This window comes from Xiphophorus hellerii, chromosome 14, assembly GCF_003331165.1.
Source record: "Xiphophorus hellerii strain 12219 chromosome 14, Xiphophorus_hellerii-4.1, whole genome shotgun sequence".
Taxonomy (NCBI): Eukaryota; Metazoa; Chordata; class Actinopteri; order Cyprinodontiformes; family Poeciliidae; genus Xiphophorus; species Xiphophorus hellerii.
In genome coordinates, this window is record NC_045685.1 from 26415864 (window position 1) to 26429375 (window position 13512).

A 13512-nucleotide genomic window follows, 5' to 3' on the forward strand; every position below is an offset into this window, starting at 1 on the left:
TGTTACCATGGCTACAATATGGTGTAATCATTGTGTTTGAATTGGGTTTGTTCACAAATACATCACAGCAAATAACCAATAATCAGTGATTGATTTTAAACTCTGCCAATAAACCTGGTCTCCCTCTCACAGATTCACCTGATCGACATTTAAACATGTTAGTGATGCTGAGGTTCTTAGTAGGACGGGGGGTTCTGGCTAAGGCCCCATATTACCTTGGGCCGGCCCTGGAGGAACAGCTGCTGCGATGCGCATCTCTGGAATCTACCTGGAATCTACCTGGAATCCCCCGGTGGCCCCTGTCAGTCCCCCGATGCTTTGGAGACATTTTGGTTCATTTCATTGTGGCATGTTTGGCTTTTTGCTGCGGTTCTGATTATTGCTGCAATATTTTCTCTGATGTTTATTTCATGAACTCTAATTGGGCCGAATCTTCCTTTAACATTTGAGGTTCTGCAGTAACTTCTGTTTACAGCCCAGAACCTCCAGCGGCTTTAACCTGCCTGGTAGAAACGTTAAGGAGAAGCAGAGCGAACAGAGAGCAGGTGGTACCAGATGGTACCAGGTGGTACCAGATGGTACCGGGTGGTACCAGGCGGTACCGGGGCTTTGAGCTGTGTCACGACTCACGGTGACAGTCTCAGTGTCTTATATCAGGATGTCTGATATAAAGACAGATATTCTTTCTATCTGTCGGTGGTTCCGACCCAGACTGCCTGTAGTGAACCGGGCTTTTAGCAGAATGATGAAGTTAAAGTCAGAAGTTTCTCTGCAACATTTCTGAGTTTAGTGGTGAGGCGGGTTTTGTCCCACTATTGCAGGACGATTATAAAAATATAAATAGAAACAGTTTTTCTAACGTCAACATCAGACCTACGTTTTTATTCACAAACCAGTTAATGAAAATATTCTTGCCCATAATTAGATAGATAGAGGAACAGATCCTCCTCCTCCTCACCATGGAGTCTGAACAACATGGAGGCTCTGAGAGTCATTATTAGCCTGAGGGCAGCCAGACTAGTTTATTTTTACTACATTATTATATTTAGATAAATATTATTGCTGAGGGGAACAAACAGGCCTTCTGACATACAGATAAAAAATAAAAAATAAAAATTTTTTGGAAAAAAAAAAAACTCAAAAAGGGCACTAGGGGCATCAAGGATTAAACGGGCAGGGGCTCAAGCCCCCCTCACCCCCCCTCTGCACGTGCCTGAGAGGGATTATTAAAATGAATGAAAGTCAATACAAAGTCATTATATGGGTAGAAATGCAAACTGGTACCCCGTGTGTGTGTGTGTGTGTTGGGGGGGGGGGGGTGTACTTGCATAGATAAAGAATTTTTCTGGTTTATTCACTGACGTAATGAAAACCAATAGTTTTATTCAGACTAAGGCGGCGGACGCCATTTTCTAGGCTTAGTCTGAGGAACTGATAATTTAACTGTCTAAACTTTTACTGGTCAATTTAGTAATTATACAGATGCAGTATGGAAATTAAACATTAATTTCTGTAGATGTCATTATGAGTAAAATATATTTCATGTATATTTTACAGGATGTTACCATGTCAAACATTAAATAAACCATAAAGTGTCGTGGACACGCCTTGGTCTGTCGAAAAACAGAGGTTAAAGTTCAAATCAGAGCACTTTGATCTAGTGGCTCTTGTTACGGTTTATTCAACAATTTTCCTTTGCAGAGCAGGTATGAATTTCTCTTAATTTGTTATGCAGTTGTTATTTATATATTCATTATGTAAATTGCAGGGTATTACAGTGAAAACGAAAATTTGCTAACAGTAACAAGTTGTTGTCAAATGCAGAGATTCGATTAAATATTAAAAAAGCACAAAAACATGCGTCTCTAAAGACAATTACCAGATTTCAGACATATTTTAGAAAGTTAAATGTACTTTTATTGTTTTCAAGTTGCAACAGTTTTTACCATTGCAGTTCCTCTGATCGACATGTTTTATATAACTTTTGCTGTTGTCCTGGCTGTGAGCACATTCACAGGTAAGTCCTGCTGTCTTGTGTGTGTGTATATATGTGTATATATGTGTATATACATACATATATATATATATGTTACGGCTACTCTTGGATTTTAACATGAATCAAAAATCAAAAGGTGCCAGAGTAGTTTCTAGGAGGAGGGTTTTCCGACTCATCCAAAACAAAGCACTCGCGGAAAGTTTTCTGGTGGCAAAAGGTGACTTTCTCAATGTACAAAAATAACAGAAACATTCTCCGAGTTGACTTTCCAACAAATGTAAAATTAAACTTTATTTGGTGCGGTGGAAAAACTATTTCACCCCTCGCTCCTTAACCAAACAATCAGATGCCCTGCAGCAGCTGCTTCCGCTCCCTAATCACAGCAGGAGGCCACCTGATAAGGAGGAGGGTCTAAACAAAACAAATAAATAAACATAGATACATATATATATAAAATAGATATATTATTTATATAAATTTAGATCTGTAACCTTAATACATTAGCAAAAATGAATTAATCCAATTCTTAATAGGCTCCAACAATATATATATATATATATAAAAATTCCCTTCTCACCCACCGCGGGTGGTTCTTATCCTCTGAGCTCGGGTCCTCTACCAGAGGCCTGGGAGCTTTATATATATATATATATATATATATATATGATCCATCAGAGATCATTGAGAATGTGAATGCAGCATTGAGAACAATCCCTACCAACACCATAACAGAAACCAATGAGCTGATCTACAACTCAGCATCAGTGATCCTTGAGACACTTGGCTATAAGAGCAGCCATGAGACCCAATACCCACCATGGAAAAAACGGTTAGAGGCTAAAATCAAGGTAACAAGGAGGGAAGTGAGCCAATTGTCAGAGCTCCACAAGGGTACAATGAAAAGACCAGTACCCAGAAAGTACAGGCAGATGCCCATGCCTGAAGCACTCGAAACTGCCAAACAGAGGCTCCAAGCCTTGGCCAGCCGCCTAAAGAGATACACAAGGGAGAATGAATCCAGAAGGATTAACCGGCTCTTCTCCACTCAACCAGCTAAGGTGTACTCTCAATGGCAGGGTAATAACAACAGAGTAGACCCACCAAGGCTGGAGACTGAACAATACTGGAAAGGCATATGGGAAAGGGAGGCGTCCCACAACAGCAATGCACAGTGGTTGATCTCTCTACGAGAGGACCATAATAACCTCCCTGAGCAAGCCTTGGTAACCATCACTGTGACAGATGTCCAAGAAAGAGTCTCAGGTATGAAAAACTGGACAGCACCAGGGCCTGACATGATCCATGCCTACTGGCTAAAGAAACTCACTGCCCTTCATGAGCGACTGGTAGGCCATATGAACCAGCTACTACAAAGTGGGACTCACCCTGAATGGTTAACTGAAGGGCGGACAATCCTAATCCAGAAGGATCCATCAAAGGGTCCAGTCCCACCCAACTACCGACCAATAACCTGCCTCTCCACAACATGGAAGCTCATGTCAGGCATCATAGCGGCCAAGATAAGCAAACACATGGATAAACACATGAGCACGGCACAGAAAGGTATCGGTGTAAATAGCAGAGGAGCCAAACACCAACTCCTCGTAGACCGCACAGTTGCCCGAGACTGCAAAACCCGACACACCAACCTGTGCATGGCTTGGATTGATTACAAGAAAGCCTATGACTCAATGCCGCATACTTGGATCATTGAATGCTTAGAGATGTATAACATCAACAGGACTCTGAGAGCCTTCATTGCAAACTCGATGAAGCTGTGGAAAACCACCCTTGAAGCCAACTGCAAACCACTTGCACAAGTGTCCATCAAATGTGGCATATACCAAGGAGATGCTCTGCCCCCACTACTGTTCTGCATAGGCCTGAACCCCCTCAGCCAAATTATCAACAAGACTGGCTACGGATACCGACTCAAAAATGGGGCCAACATCAGTCACCTTCTCTACATGGATGACATCAAGCTGTATGCCAAGAGTGAGCGAGACATCGACTCACTGATCCACACCACCAGGATCTACAGCACGAACATTGGGATGTCATTCGGACTAGAGAAGTGTGGTCGGCTGATCACAAAGAGGGGGAAGGTCATCCGCACAGAAGGGGTCTCACTCCCAGAAGGAACAATAGCAGACATAGAGGACAGTTACAAGTACCTAGGTATACCACAAGCAAATGGCAACCTCGATGAGGTCACAAGGAAAGGAGCCACAGCTAAATACCTCCAACGAATAAGGCAAGTCCTGAGAAGCCAGCTCAATGGCAAGAACAAAATCCGTGCGATAAACAGCTATGCCCTGCCAGTAATCAGATACCCTGCTGGAATAATTAGCTGGCCAAAGGAGGAGATAAAAGCCACGGATATTAAGACTAGAAAACTACTAACAATGCATGGAGGATTCCATCCCAAATCCAGCACCCTGAGACTATATACGAGCCTCAAGGAAGGAGGCAGAGGACTAGTGAGTGTGAGAACCACAGTCCAGGACGAAACAACTAAGATCCATAAATACATCAGGGACAAAGCCTCAACAGACAATGTGCTCAGTGAATATCTCAGACAACAGGGAACGGAGGTTGAGGTGCCAGAGATACCATCATGGGAGGACAAGCCCCTACATGGGATGTACCACCAGCAAATAACCCAAGTGGCTGATATCAGTAAATCCTACCAATGGCTGGAAAAAGCTGGACTCAAGGACAGCACAGAGGCCCTCATCCTGGCCGCCCAGGAACAGGCCCTAAACACCAGAGCAATAGAGGCCCAGATCTACCACACCAGACAAGACCCAAGGTGTAGGTTGTGCAAGGAGGCCCCTGAGACAGTCCAGCACATAACAGCAGGGTGCAAGATACTGGCAGGGAAAGCGTACATGGAACGACATAACCAAGTTGCAGGCATAGTGTACAGAAACATCTGTGCAGAATATGGACTGGAAACCCCGAGATCAAAGTGGGAAACACCCCCAAAGGTGGCGGAGAACGCCAGAGCTAAGATCCTGTGGGACTTCCAGATCCAGACAGACAAAATGGTAATGGCGAACCAACCAGACATTGTCGTAGTGGATAAACAACAGAGGAAAGCCGTTGTGATAGATGTAGCAATACCAAGCGACTGCAACATCAGGAAAAAGGAGCACGAGAAACTAGAGAAATACCAGGGCCTCAGGGAGGAACTGGAGAGGGCCTGGAAGGTGAAGACCACAGTGGTGCCTGTGGTCATCGGGGCCCTCGGGGCAGTCACCCCCAAACTGGACCAATGGCTACAACAGATCCCAGGAACAACATCAGACATCTCAGTCCAGAAATGTGCAGTCCTTGGCACAGCCAAGATACTGTGCAGAACCCTCAAGCTCCCAGGCCTCTGGTAGAGGACCCGAGCTCAGAGGATAAGAACCACCCGCGGTGGGTGAGAAGAGAATTTTTTTTATATATAAAGGGAACACTTAAACAACACAATATAACTCCAAGTACATCAAACTTCTGGGAAATCAAACTGTCCACTTAGGAAGCAACACTGATTGACAATCAATTTCACCTGCTGTTGTGCAAATGGAACTTTGTACAGAACAAAGTATTCAATGAGAATATTTCTTTCATTCAGATCTAGGATGTGTTATTTGAGTGTTCCCTTTATTTTTTTGAGCAGTATATATATATATGTATATATTCAGATTTTTTTCCATTGTTTTTCTTAGACTTTTATCCAAAAGATGTTGTGGCAAAAAACGATAAACTCAGCCATATGTCACCATCAAAAGTGATGGAACAGCAGAAGTTTATGGAAAAGGTGAAACAAGAACCCAAACCAGAACCTGAAGAGGTATGTAAATATAACATTATCAAATCTTTCACCTCGTTTTGAAATTTTAATTGAGTTTTTCTTTTTTTTAATCAGAATATTGTGAACTAAACTGAAATAGATTAACTTATATCAACATATTCATTTATGTTCTTCAGTGAATATTTCCCACTCCTTGTTATCATCTTTCTCCTCATTCACATTATTTTTTAGGTAAACCAAGAAGATCTCAGCCCTTTGTCATCATCATCAGAGGTGGAACAGCTGGAGGATATTGAAAAGGTGAAACAAGAACCTAAACCAGAACCTGACAATGCATATGGAAATATAACTGTTGTGGCCATTTATGCAACATTTTGTAGTTTATCATTTCTACCAATTTCGTTTTGTTCTTTGGGTAGTTGGAATATATTTAAGTTAATTTAGAATCAAAGTTTGTAATTAATTTTTATGTTTAGATTACGTTGTTAATTGTTAGACCCGTCCACCAATTTGAGTAATTAAGAACACACCGAGTGCTGGGTGCTGGGTGGATTGTTTGGTAAATGTCTGGTGTGGAAGGGAGGTTTGGTCAAATGATTTTTTGACCACTTATTTACACTTATTTACACCTTCAAATATTGAGATTATTTTTCATTTCAACTAAGTTACAAGACCTTTTTTGGTAATTATTTTATTTCTACTTTTACAATAAATGAATCAATTCAAAGTGCGTACAAATCCAAAACCACCTGTTACCACCCACAGCCTTTATCGGAATTTTTGGCTTTTTTGGAACAAAAGGCTGCGACATTTAACATTTTCAAATCTTTCACCTCGTTTTGAAATTTTAATTGAGTTTTTCTTTTTTTTATCAGACTATTGTGAACTAAACTGAAATAGATTAACTTATATCAACATATTCATTTATGTTCTTCAGTGAATATTTACCACTCCTTGTTATCATCTTTCTCCTCATTCACATTATTTTTTTAGGTAAACCAAGGAGATCTCAGCCCTTTGTCATCATCATCAGAGGTGGAACAGCTGGAGGATATTGAAAAGGTGAAACAAGAACCCAAACCAGAACCTGAGAATGCATATGGAAATATAACTGTTGTGGCCATTTATGCTACATTTTGTAGTTTATAATTTCTACCCATTTCGTTTTGTTCTTTGGGTAGTTGGAATATATTTAAGATAATTTAGAATCAAAATTTGTAATTAATTTTTATGTTTAGATTACGTTGTTAATTGTTAGACCCGTCCACCAATTTGAGTAATTAAGAACACACCGAGTGCTGAATGCTGGGTGGATTGTTTGGCAAATGTCTGGTGTGGAAGGGAGGTTTGGTCAAATGATTTTTTGACCACTTATTTACACTTATTTACATTTGTTTACACTTGTTTACACCTTCAAATATTGAGATTATTTTTCATTTCAACTAAGTTACAAGACCTTTTTTGGTAATTATTTTATTTCTACTTTTACAATAAATGAATCAATTCAAAGTGCGTACAAATCCAAAACCACCTGTTACAACCCACAGCCTTTATTGGAATTTTTGGCTTTTTTGGAACAAAAGGCTGCGACATTTAACATTTTCAAATCTTTCACCTCGTTTTGAAATTTTAATTGAGTTTTTCTTTTTTTTATCAGACTATTGTGAACTAAACTGAAATAGATTAACTTATATCAACATATTCATTTATGTTCTTCAGTGAATATTTCCCACTCCTTGTTATCATCTTTCTCCTCATTCACATTATTTTTTAGGTAAACCAAGAAGATCTCAGCCCTTTGTCATCATCATCAGAGGTGGAACAGCTGGAGGATATTGAAAAGGTGAAACAAGAACCCAAACCAGAACCTGAGAATGCATATGGAAATATAACTGTTGTGGCCATTTATGCTACATTTTGTAGTTTATAATTTCTACCCATTTCGTTTTGTTCTTTGGGTAGTTGGAATATATTTAAGATAATTTAGAATCAAAATTTGTAATTAATTTTTATGTTTAGATTACGTTGTTAATTGTTAGACCCGTCCACCAATTTGAGTAATTAAGAACACACCGAGTGCTGAATGCTGGGTGGATTGTTTGGTAAATGTCTGGTGTGGAAGGGAGGTTTGGTCAAATGATTTTTTGACCACTTATTTACACTTGTTTACATTTGTTTACACTTGTTTACACCTTCAAATATTGAGATTATTTTTCATTTCAACTAAGTTACAAGACCTTTTTTGGTAATTATTTTATTTCTACTTTTACAATAAATGAATCAATTCAAAGTGCGTACAAATCCAAAACCACCTGTTACAACCCACAGCCTTTATCGGAATTTTTTGCTTTTTTGGAACAAAAGGCTGCGACATTTAACATTTTCAAATCTTTCACCTCGTTTTGAAATTTTAATTGAGTTTTTCTTTTTTTTAATCAGAATATTGTGAACTAAACTGAAATAGATTAACTTATATCAACATATTCATTTATGTTCTTCAGTGAATATTTCCCACTCCTTGTTATCATCTTTCTCCTCATTCACATTATTTTTTAGGTAAATAAAGAAGATCTCAGCCCTTTGTCATCATCATCAGAGGTGGAACAGCTGGAGGATATTGAAAAGGTGAAACAAGAACCCAAACCAGAACCTGACAATGCATATGGAAATATAACTGTTGTGGCCATTTATGCTAAAGTTTTGTAGTTTATAATTTCTACCAATTTCGTTTTTATCTTTGGGTAGTTGGAATATATTTAAGATAAATTAGAATCAAAGTTTGTAATTAATTTTTATGTTTAGATTACGTTGTTAATTGTTAGACCCGTCCACCAGTTTGAGTAATTAAGAACACACCGAGTGCTGGGTGGATTGTTTGGTAAATGTCTGGTGTGGAAGGGAGGTTTGGTCAAATGATTTTTTGACCACTTATTTACACTTATTTACACCTTCAAATATTGAGATTATTTTTCATTTCAACTAAGTTACAAGACCTTTTTTGGTAATTATTTTATTTCTACTTTTACAATAAATGAATCAATTCAAAGTGCATACAAATCCAAAACCACCTGTTACCACCCACAGCCTTTTTTGGAATTTTTGGCTTTTTTGGAACAAAAGGCTGCGACATTTAACATTTTCAAATCTTTCACCTCGTTTTGAAATTTTAATTGAGTTTTTCTTTTTTTTATCAGAATATTGTGAACTAAACTGAAATAGATTAACTTATATCAACATATTGATTTATGTTCTTCAGTGAATATTTCCCACTCCTTATTATCATCTTTCTCCTCATTCACATTATTTTTTAGGTAAACCAAGAAGATCTCAGCCCTTTGTCATCATCATCAGAGGTGGAACAGCTGGAGGATATTGAAAAGGTGAAACAAGAACCCAAACCAGAACCTGAGAATGCATATGGAAATATAACTGTTGTGGCCATTTATGCTAAAGTTTTGTAGTTTATAATTTCTACCAATTTCGTTTTGTTCTTTGGGTAGTTGGAATATATTTAAGATAATTTAGAATCAAAATTTGTAATTAATTTTTATATTTGGAATTGTTTAGATTACTTTGTTAATTGTTAGACCCGTCCACCAATTTGAGTAATTAAGAACACACCGAGTGCTGGGTGGATTGTTTGGCAAATGTCTGGTGTGGAAGGGAGTGTCTGTTATTGCGCAATAGCCAGCCCCGCCCACTCCTCACAACTCCCCCGGGCTGACTACTGACCAGTTCTCTGTCTAACAGGTCCGGAAAATCTCTGAGACCTGGGTATTACCCTAAAAGAGATCTATAAGAGATAATCTATTCAAACTGGTGGCGGAAGCGACTCGTCTAGCTCTAACTACCTCCGATCCAGAAGCTACGACCCTTTACAGTTAAGAAACAATCAGCTGAGTAGCCCTCGCAGCTGCATAATTCCCATAACCGCTTCTGTTAACGGTAGCTCGCCTCCTAAAATATAACTCGCTCTTGGAACCGGCTAGATTAATTTTAGTGACTTAGATATAAGTCCCAGGGTCATTATTTATTCTCACCAAAGGAAATTATGAAGCCTCCTATTTACTAGAACCATGTACATTAGTTTTACCTTTATTAAAAGAACTGAAAATTGATTAAATGACTCAATTAATCCCAATGTCCACCAACCTCATTAGAATTTTATAGTATAAATTTATTGAGCAAGCTTAAGCAGGGATATGCGACATACAAATCAATAATCAATTGTATATAATTTAAGAGCAGTATAATAACATCAACATGTATAACCATACTATCCTGTCTCTTTTCCCTAACCTATGTCGCAAACTCTGAGATGGACTTTTAGGGAGCAGATTCAACTCACACCCAGTTGATGGTGGATCTTAGCAACAGGAACATCCAGAATCCTTGGTCAGAGTCTTTGTCCTTGTGTGGAAAAATCCTCCTTAGAATAGAAGCAAAGCAGAACGGGTCCAAATCCTTCAAAAACCCAGCTCTTTATCCCTCAGGGACCTTTGTCTTTTCTCCAAGTCTGTTGCAGAGTTAGAGATCGTTGGGTTGAGGCAGGGCCGACGGTCGAATCAAGAACCAGGGCTGGGGCGGTAGGATCTTGTCCCTTCTTAGCGGCGCGAAGTCTCAACTTCCCCGTGGCTCCGAGGTGCGGTCCTCTGCTGTTCCTCAATCTGCTTCTCCGTGTTGACTCGTCTCCAGCGCCGCGGACTAAGAACAGTTGCTTCCTCATTTCAGTCCTCTTTTATACGTTTTTCCACCATATGTGTGTATGGAGAGCTTAGTCTACGTGACTTTCTGCACATCTGCTGATTCTCGTGGAAAGTCCCATTTCTCCCCGAATTGCGACATATCCTGACAGCAGGACCTCACCCATCATGCTGACTTTAACAGTATAACTTCCTCTCTTTTCTATAACTCACTATATTATCTGTTACAATTCATTAACCACATTCAACCCGTATTAAAATCATTTGAATCGATTTCAAATCATCACGGCTTTGATATTCATTAAGAATTAATCACATCTTTTACTTACTATAAATCATTAAACATAATCATTACATTGTTGTTACCATTATTGATCATTATTCAAAAATACATTTCAGAAAGTTATTTAGTGATTACTTATACACATTTATACCAATTGTATTCATACATATAAGAATTAATTATTATTTTAATCAAATCACAAGATTGCTTTATTTCTCTCAGGCCTTTATGCACCTTTTCTGCGTGTACCTGGAAAGATCTCACAACCCCATGCCAGTTTTTCTTGACAGGAGGTTTGGTCAAATGATTTCTTGACCACTTATTTACACTTATTTACACTTGTTTACACTTGTTTACACCTTCAAATATTGAGATTATTTTTCATTTCAACTAAGTTACAAGACCTTTTTTGGTAATTATTTTATTTCTACTTTTACAATAAATGAATCAATTCAAAGTGCGTACAAATCCAAAACCACCTGTTACAACCCACAGCCTTTATTGGAATTTTTGGCGTTTTTGGAACAAAAGGCTGCGACATTTAACATTTTCAAATCTTTCACCTCGTTTTGAAATTTTAATTGAGTTTTTCTTTTTTTTATCAGACTATTGTGAACTAAACTGAAATAGATTAACTTATATCAACATATTGATTTATGTTCTTCAGTGAATATTTCCCACTCCTTGTTATCATCTTTCTCCTCATTCACATTATTTTTTAGGTAAATAAAGAAGATCTCAGCCCTTTGTCATCATCATCAGAGGTGGAACAGCTGGAGGATATTGAAAAGGTGAAACAAGAACCCAAACCAGAACCTGACAATGCATATGGAAATATAACTGTTGTGGCCATTTATGCTACATTTTGTAGTTTATCATTTCTACCAATTTCGTTTTGTTCTTTGGGTAGTTGGAATATATTTAAGATAATTTAGAATCAAAATTTGTAATTAATTTTTATGTTTAGATTACGTTGTTAATTGTTAGACCCGTCCACCAATTTGAGTAATTAAGAACACACCGAGTGCTGAATGCTGGGTGGATTGTTTGGCAAATGTCTGGTGTGGAAGGGAGGTTTGGTCAAATGATTTTTTGACCACTTATTTACACTTGTTTACATTTGTTTACACCTTCAAATATTGAGATTATTTTTCATTTCAACTAAGTTACAAGACCTTTTTTGGTAATTATTTTATTTCTACTTTTACAATAAATGAATCAATTCAAAGTGCGTACAAATCCAAAACCACCTGTTACAACCCACAGCCTTTTTTGGTATTTTTGTCGTTTTTGGAACAAAAGGCTGCGACATTTAACATTTTCAAATCTTTCACCTCGTTTTGAAATTTTAATTGAGTTTTTCTTTTTTTTATCAGAATATTGTGAACTAAACTGAAATAGATTAACTTATATCAACATATTCATTTATGTTCTTCAGTGAATATTTCCCACTCCTTGTTATCATCTTTCTCCTCATTCACATTATTTTTTAGGTAAATAAAGAAGATCTCAGCCCTTTGTCATCATCATCAGAGGTGGAAAAGCTGGAGGATATTGAAAAGGTGAAACAAGAACCCAAACCAGAACCTGACAATGCATATGGAAATATAAATGTTGTGGCCATTTATGCTAAAGTTTTGTAGTTTATAATTTCTACCAATTTCGTTTTGTTCTTTGGGTAGTTGGAATATATTTAAGATAATTTAGAATCAAAATTTGTAATTTTTATATTTGGAATTGTTTAGATTACTTTGTTAATTGTTAGACCCGCCCACCAATTTGAGTAATTAAGAACACACCGAGTGCTGGGTGCTGGGTGGATTGTTTGGTAAATGTCTGGTGTGGAAGGGAGGTTTGGTCAAATGATTTTTTGACCACTTACTTACACTTATTTACACTTGTATACATTTGTTTACACTTGTTTACACCTTCAAATATAACATATAACATAACATTTTCAAATCTTTCACCTTGTTTGAAATTTGAACTGGATTTTTATTTTTCAAAATATTTCAGGTTGTGCACCAAGTTCAAGAAGATGAAATTATCTCCACATATTCAGTTATGTTCTTTTTAATTGGATCTGTCTCACTTCCTGTTATCATCCTTCTCCTCTTTCACTCATATGTAGGTGAGTTATGATCTCAGGCTAAATAATTTGATTAAACTTTAATTTCTTGTTCTTAATAAAATTAGACTTAATGTTTTCTGGAAATTCTTAAAAGTTAAATAAGGTTGTGTTGTTATTTTAGTTTACATAGTGGCAGTTTTCATCTCTGTCACCATTGGGATCATTATTATTATTAAAGGTAAGTTCATTCACTATTTTCATATTTACCTTAACAGTATTTTGTCTTTGACTCATATTTATCAAATTAAGATAAAGTAATAATTTGCTTTATTAAAAAAGTTTTTTTGATCTAATTGTTACTTTCAATATTATGTAGAAACTAATCTGTTAAATCATCCATCAGTTAAAAAACAACTGTCTATCATCTCTTGGTCCAAAGTGATTTCTAACTTTCACCTCTCCTTTAACTTGGTGCATAGCTTGAAGCAAAACATGATCAATGGTTCCATCTGTATTCACTCCCTTTACTACAATACCCCAAAATAAAACCCAATTTTCATTACCTTCAGATCAGCCATAAATACGCAGGTGAGGCAGAAAGTACTGATAGGTTGCAGTAAGTTGATAAGATAAAAACTAAAGGATTTGTAGAGACCA

At 37.5% G+C, this 13512-nt stretch overlaps 2 long non-coding RNA genes across 2 annotated transcripts; both read left to right on the forward strand.

Moving 5' to 3' along the window:
* The first annotated feature begins 1972 nt into the window (after positions 1 to 1972).
* On the forward strand, positions 1973 to 6123 carry LOC116733273 (uncharacterized). The gene is made up of 3 exons (XR_004341988.1): positions 1973 to 2017; positions 5713 to 5837; positions 6030 to 6123. It is a non-coding gene; the product is annotated as an uncharacterized LOC116733273 (long non-coding RNA).
* Positions 6124 to 11489: 5366 nt separating this feature from the next.
* Positions 11490 to 13065, forward strand: LOC116733274 (uncharacterized). The gene is made up of 3 exons (XR_004341989.1): positions 11490 to 11575; positions 12801 to 12915; positions 13037 to 13065. It is a non-coding gene; the product is annotated as an uncharacterized LOC116733274 (long non-coding RNA).
* Positions 13066 to 13512: the final 447 nt, after the last annotated feature.